This window comes from Muscardinus avellanarius, assembly GCF_963383645.1.
Source record: "Muscardinus avellanarius genome assembly, chromosome: 3".
Taxonomy (NCBI): Eukaryota; Metazoa; Chordata; class Mammalia; order Rodentia; family Gliridae; genus Muscardinus; species Muscardinus avellanarius.
The window spans coordinates 15,022,145-15,029,806 of NC_137788.1; positions in this window are offsets into that span (position 1 = coordinate 15,022,145).

Sequence of the window (7,662 nt, forward strand, 5' to 3'; positions counted from 1 at the left end):
AAATAAAAAATAAAATAGGGCTGTGAGTGGGGACTGAACTCGAACTCTGGGGGATTCTACCTTCAAGATATACTTCTAACCCTTCTTTTTTCTTTGGAAACAGGGTCTTGCTGAGACTAGGTTGGTGTCAAACCTGCGGTCCTCCTGTCTCAACTCACAGGTACTGAGATTACACGTGTGTGCCACCACTCCCTGTTGCTTTTTAAAATCACTTTTAATCTTTACAAAGATGATAGTGGGCTGGGGCTGTCACTCAGTGGCAAAGTACTTGCCTAGCATGTGCTTAGCAGGTGTGAGATACTGGGTTCGATCCCCATTGCTGGCAAAACAAAGAAAAAGAAAAGAGATAAAGTGGTTCTTATAAAGTTATCCATTCACTCACTACATGACTAAGCAATTTCATTCCTAGTTATTTATTTCCCAGAGAAAAGTAAAAGCCTATGTTCCGCACAAACTCTTTACACAAAGTTGGGCGTGGTTGTTCACACACCAATAATTCCAATGACTCAGGAGGCCGAGGCCGAGGCATCCTAAGTTTGAGGCCAGTTTTGCCAACTTAATGAGACTCTACCTCAGGATGAAAATAATTTAAAAAGATCAAAATAGCCGGGCGTTGTGGCGCACGCTTGTAATCCCTGCGCTTGGGAGACTGAGACAGGAGGATCGCACAAGTTCCAAGCCAGACTCAGCTATTTAGTGAGGCTCTCAGGAACTTAGTGAGACCCTGTTTCCAAATAAATTATAAAATAGGGCTTGGGAGCCGGGCGTGGTGGTGCACGCTTGTAATCCCCGCACTTGGGAGGCAGAGACGGGAGGATCGCGCAGGTTCGAAGCCAGCTGCGCTGGCTTAGGAGACCCTGTTTCCAAAAGTAAAAATAGGTCTGGGAGTATAGCCCGGAGGTGGAAGGGCTTCCAGGAACTCCAGTACCACCGAAAAACAAATAAACAAACGACAAATAAAATAGGGCTTGGGGTGTAACCCAGAGGTAGAAAGCCCCTGGGTTCCACTCCCCTCCAGTACCAAAAAAAAAAAAAAAAAAAAACAAATAACTTAAAAAGAAAGGCCAGGGTCTCGCTCAATGATAAAGCACTTGATTAGCAAGTATGAGGACTTGGGTTTAATTCCTACTACTCCTCCACAAGAAGGACACCATACCACCCCCATGAAAACAAGCGAGATTAAATAAGCTTAAAATATCACCTTTTACCGTGATGATAATTGGAGACTATAATCTTCCAACTATACTGAGTCATTCTTTTTTTTCTTTCTTTCTCTTTTTGCGGTACTGGGGGTGGAACCCAGGGCCATTCTACCTCCGAGCTACACCCCTGCCCTATTTTTTATTCTTTATTTTGAAACAGGGTCTCACTGAGTTACAAAGGTCCACACTAAGTAGTAGCTGAGAATGTCCTCGAATCGTAAGCCTCCTATATCACCTCTCAAATGCTGGGATTACACGCCTGGCTTTGAATCATTCTTTCTTAACAGGAGGCAAGTTTGGTAAACGAGGCTCTAAAAAACCCACTGGTTTGGGGGGAGCAGTAGTGAAGACGGCTCTGTCCCCCGTGGAGCTCAGAATTTACACAAGAACATGGCCTTGCCGTGGGGACCACCAGGCCTGTCTTCATCTCCTAGCCTATCACGATAGTGCAGTTTTGGACATAACCCAATTTGTGTGGTTTCGACAGACAGCACTTATAAAGGGTGGGAATGTTGGATCAGAAAGTTAGACCCCTGATCTGGGCGTGGTGGTGCCATCTTGTAATCCCGCACTTGGGAGGCTGAGACAGGAGGATCACACAGGTTGGAAGCCAGCCTCAGCTGGCTTAAGAGACCCTGTTTCCAAATAAAATATAAAATGGGTCTGAGAGTGTAGCCTGGAGGTAGAAGGCCCCTGGGTTCCATCCCCAGTACCACCACCAAAAAAAAAAAGTTAGACCCTCCTATTAAATGCCACAATTTCTCTCTACTAAGGTCTAGTAATTAATGAGTTCAAAGGGCCTGCACTGATTAGCAATAGAAGGTTCAAGATCAAGCTCAGAAAATAGCAAAAGCCAAGAATAAAAAAAAAAAATGCCAAAGTCTCCAACCGGCTACTGATACCTGTAATCCTTTGAGGGTTTGAGGACTTGAAAGCAGTTTCATTTACTACTGAGGTCTATTTTCTGCCTTTCCATGAGCCATATCTACCCAGCCTAATTGTGTGTGTGTGGTACTGGGGATTGAACCCAAGGGTATTCTACAGCCAAGCCATACCCCAACTCTCTTTTTTTGTTTGTTTGTTCTGGGAATTGAACCCAGAGGCATTGTACCACTGAGCTAAACTGCCACATCAATTTTATTTCTTACTTGGAAAGGAAAATAAGAAATAAATTCCTGGCTTCTATTTGATTTTTATTTGAAAAAGGATCTTGCCATGCATAGTGACACAAGCTTGTAATCCTAGTGCTTGGGAGGCTGAGACAGGAAGATCAGAGATTCGTGGCCAGCCTCAGATACTTAATGAGACACTCTGCCACTTGTTTCAAAATAATTAGCTGGATGTGGTGGTACAGGCTGGTAATCCCAGCATCTGGGAAGCTGAGACAGGAGGATTGTGGTTCACGGACAGCCTCAGTTACTTAGTGAGGCCCTTTGCAACTCAGTAGGACCCTGTTTCAAAATAAAAAATAAAAAAAAATAGGGCTGGGGGTGTAGCTCAGAGGTAGAATGCCTTTGGGTTCCATCGCTAGTAACACACACACACACACACACACACACACACACACACACACAAAGTATAGGTTTTCTATTTCTCCTTTTTTCTAAAGAAAAAATTTGCCCAATAGGAAACTAGCCAACTAGATTACATTATGAGGCCTCACCTCAGCCAATGGGGTGGACACTGGGCTTTGCATCAGGAGGACAGAAAGCAGCCCAGCTCAGACTGCCCGTGCGGTGTGCCCGCCCCCATTTATGGTGCGTGTGCACCCTTTTACGTAGAAGTAAAGTGGCTTGCCGAGCTACTTTTGAGTTCATGAGTATTAATTTAATACCTCCCTAAAATCTGTTTCTAACAACACTTCTGCTGGGCATGGTAGCATAATCCCAGTACTTGGGAGGCTGAACAGGAGGATCACAGATTCATGGCCAGCTTCAGTTATTTAGTGAGGCCCTCCGCAATGTAGTGAGACTGTTTAAAAATAAAGAATAAAAAATAGGGCTGGGCATGTAGCTCGAAGGTAGAATGCCCTGGGTTCCATCCCCAGTACCACATATACACACACAAAAATATGGCTGGGGGTGTAGCTTGGAGGTACAATGCCTCCTCTGGGTTCAATCTCCAGTACCACAATCAATCAATCAAAAATAAATAAATCAGATACTTTTTTCCCTTTCCTATTCTCCTTCCTTTCTCTAACCTTGGAAGAAATAAAATTAATAATTAACAATGTTATCGCTTTATGGATCACAGAAACAAAGAACTGGTGCCAGTGAGCCTGAGGAATGCTATCTCCAAAACACCATTTGGAGCTGAATTATTGTCTCCCTTTCTTTTTGGTGCTGGGGATTAAACCCAGAGGCATTTTACCTCTGAGCTCTATCCCCAATCTGATTTGATTTCTTATTTAGAAACTGGATCTCACTAGGTTGCTGAAACCCTCGCTAATTTGCCAAGGCTGGCTTGGAACCTGCAATCCTCCCGTCTCAGCCTCTCAAGTACTGGGATTACAGGTGTGCGCCACCACGTCCAGCAGAATTACATCTTCTGATACACGCACCTCGAGTAACAGTTCAATCAGTAGTGTTTCCTGCAGAAGGAACCAGAGCAGTGGCACCTTTTATAGATGTGTCAATAGTCCAGATTGATTTGCCAAGCACTATTGAACCTTTCACCTACAGAGAGGGCGGTCAAACTGAGAAATAGCGTTGTAGTAATCCGTGAATGGAGAGAGCAATTTAGTTGTTTTCCTTGGCAGTGCAAGGCTCTACTGTAATTCCTTGCATTGGGCAGGCTTTAGAGAAGAGGCAGTTCCATAAATGTCCTACTGAATTCATGGAAGCATCTCCATGAAGATCCTAAGATTTCTTTGTTTTCTTTCTTTTTCTTTTCTTTTTTCCTTTTTTTTTTTTTTTTTTGTGTGTGTGTTACTGGGGATGTAACACAAGAGGAATTCTACCTCCAAGCTACACCCCCCAGCCCTGTTTTTTATTCTTTATTTTGAAACAGGGTCTCACTGAGTTGCAGAGGGTCTAAGTATTAGCTGAGACTGTCTTTGAACCGCGATCCTCTTGTCTCAGCCTCCTGAATGCTGGGATTACAAGTGTGGGCCAGCACGGCCGGCTGAATCATAAGCACTTCTAACCAGCATGGCAAAGCTCCTGCACCCTGCTTAAAAACTTGTAATTGTCGCCGGGCGCGGTGGCGCACGCTTGTAATCCCCGCGCTTGGGAGGCAGAGACAGGAGGAGCGCACAGGTTCAAAGCCAGCCGCGCTGGCTTAAGAGACCCTGTTTCCAAATAAAAAAGGTATAAAATAGGGCTGGGAGTGTAGCCCGGAGGTAGAAGGGCTTCCAGGAACCCCAGTCCACCAAAAAGAAAAAAACAAAAAAAGCTTGTAATTGTCAAGGTGGACATGGTGGGGCACACTGAGACAGGAGAATCACAAAGTCGAACGCAGCCTGGGCAACTTAGCTAGACCCTGTCTCAAAATAGTAAAGAAGGCACAAGCTTGTTGAAATAATTGCTTTTTCCCCTCTTTTTTCTTTTTCTTGTCTTCATTGTGTGTGTGTGTGTGTGTGTGTGTGTGTGTGTGTGTGTGTGTGTGTGTGCGTTATTGGGGATTGAACTCAGGGGCCTTCTACCTCTAAGCTACACCCTCATCCCTGTTTTGTTTTTTATTTTTGATATTATTTTTATTTTTATATTTTTGCGGGACTAGGAATGGAACCCAGGGGCATTCTACCTCCAAGCTACACCCCCTGCCCTATTTTGTATTCTCTATTTTGAAACAGGGTCTCACAGAGTTGCAGAGGGCCTCACTAAGTAGCTGAGGCTATCCGCGAACCGCGATCCTCTGATCTCAGCCTCCCGAATGCTGGGATTACAAACATGAGCCACCAGGCCCGGCCCTGTTTTATTTTTTATTTTGGAAAAGGGTCTTGCTCAGTTACTGCACACTGTCCTCAAACCTGCAATCCTAAGCAAGCATCCCAAGGCTGGGATTATAGGTGTGCCCCACCATGATCAGCTTGAAAATCATGGTTGAACTTGTCCAATGCAGAAAGTTCATCTTCTTATGGCCATGATCCTTAACATTCAAATACATACACACACATATATATATATATGCATATATAAATATTTAACATTCAAATATATATACATATGTATTTGATATAAGGATTCAGCTTCGACTCAGGGGTATTCGACCTCTGAGTGACACCCCCAAAACTTCCAGTTTTTTAAGCTAAAACAGAGTCTCGCTAAGTTGCTGAGGGTGTCACTAAATTGCTGAGGCCTGGAACTTGTGACCCTCCTTTCTCAGCCTCCTAAGTACCAGGGTCACAGGTGTGAGCACCTTGCCCGGCTTCAGTTCTTGTTATATTCTGGATATTGCTCCTCTGTTGAAGGCGTAGCTGACAGATTCTATCCTATTCTGCTGCCTTTATTCTGGTTCCTGCTTTTCCCTTTGCTGTGCAGAAGCTGTTTGATAGGTTCTCATCCATTGATTCTTGATCTTATTCCCTGAGCTCTTAGGGTCTCATTGAGGAAGTCTCTGTCTGTGCCTACACATTGGAAAGTTGGTCCTATCTCCTCATCTTCTTCTTCTCCCTCCTCCTCCTCCTCCTCCTCCTCCTCCTCCTCCTCCTCCTCCTCCTTCTTCTTCTTCTTCTTCTTCTTCTTCTTCTTCTTCTTCTTCTTCTTCTTCATCTTCTTTTGTGGTACCAGGGATAGAACCCAGGTACATTGCACCTCCAAGTTATACTCCCAACCCTATTTGTTTAGTTTGTTTATTTATTTATTTATTTATTTATTTATTTATTTATTTATTTATTTTGGTGGTACTGGGGGTGGAACCCAGAGGCTTTCTGCCTCCGGGCTATACTCCCAGAGTTTTTTATATATTTTATTTGGAAACAGGGTCTCACTAAGTTGCTGAGAGCCTCACTAAGTAGCTGAGGCTGGCAACCTCAGCTTTGAACCCGTGCGATCCTCCTGTCTCAGCCTCCCAAGCGCGGGGAGTACAAGCGTGGGCCACCATGCCCGGCAAGTCTCTTTATTTTTGAAACTGGGTCTCACTGAGTTGCAGAGGGCCTCACTAAGTAGCTGAGGCTGTCCACGAACCACGATCCTCAGGTCTCTACCTCCCGAATGCTGGGATTGCAAGCATGTGTGCACCACCATGAGCGGCCTATCTTTTCTTCTAGTCATTGCAAAGTTTCCAGTCTAATTCTAGGTCTTTGATCCACTATAAGTGACTCTTGTGTCGGGTGAGAGATAGGGGTCCAGTTTCACTCTTCCACATGTGGGGATCCAGTTCCCCAGCACTGTTCATTGAAAGGGCTGTCTTTTGTCTTTTCACCTTTGTCAAGAGTCAGCTGACTGTAACTGTGTGGATATGTCTCTGTCTTCTCTTCTATTGGTTTATGATTCTGTTTTTATGCCACTACCATGTTGTTTCTGTTCCTATAGCTCTGTAGTACAATTTGAAATCATGTCAAGTGATACCTCCAGCACAGTTCTTATTGCTCAGAATTGATTTATCTAAACTGGGCGTGGTGATGCACACTTTTAATTCTAATACTTGGGGCTCTGAGACAGGAAATCACAGGTTAAAGACAGCCTCAGAAAATAGTAAGATTCTAATCAATCTAGCAAGGTCCTGTTTCAAAATAAAAATAAATAGGTCTGCGGGCATAACTTGGAGGTTTATTGTGCCTGGGTTCAATCCCCAATGCCAAAAAAAAGGCCTTTGGGTCTGTTTGGATTCCCAGGATTCCTTCTGTTCCTGGATGGCTGGTGCAGCCCTGGCTCCCGGGCTGCCCGATGGCAGAGCAGCTCTGCAGTTCAGAGACAGCCAAGAGCAACCCCAGAGCTGCTCTTTCTCTGGACCTTGGTGGCCCTTCCCACCCCTCCATACACACACACCTATCCCAGCCGACTGATGGGCGGCGAGCAGCCGGGGCTTTGCTAAGACTAAAGTAAAGCCCTGCTGGGGTTGGAACGAGTGTTTGGAGCGACCCACGGGGGCCTGGGAGGTTTTGTTCTTGGCGGCTACAGTGAGATGGTTTTGTCCAAGTGGTCCAGGACAAAGAACGAGGAAAGCCTTGCAAGGGCAGCCTGCTCCTGAGACCCTCCACTTCCTTTGCTGTCTGGAGCCCCAGGTGGTGACCCCAACCCTTTCCCCTGGCTCCACGGGGCAGGTGAGAACAGAAGAGTAGATGAGTCTGTGGCTCATGCCAGGCCAAGTGCCGCTTTATTATGGTTTCCATCAGGCTCACAGGGAGTGCTGGTGTGGGACGCGGCCTCAGCCTTTCCTCATCCTGAAGGGCATGGAGAAGCAGGGCGGGAACCTAGGACAGCTCGTGACCAAGACAGGAAGGATGCCAGGGCAGCTTAAGGCATGGCGGGCAGGTGAGGGAGAAAAAGGTGACAGGCGACTTCAGCCACGTGGGCGC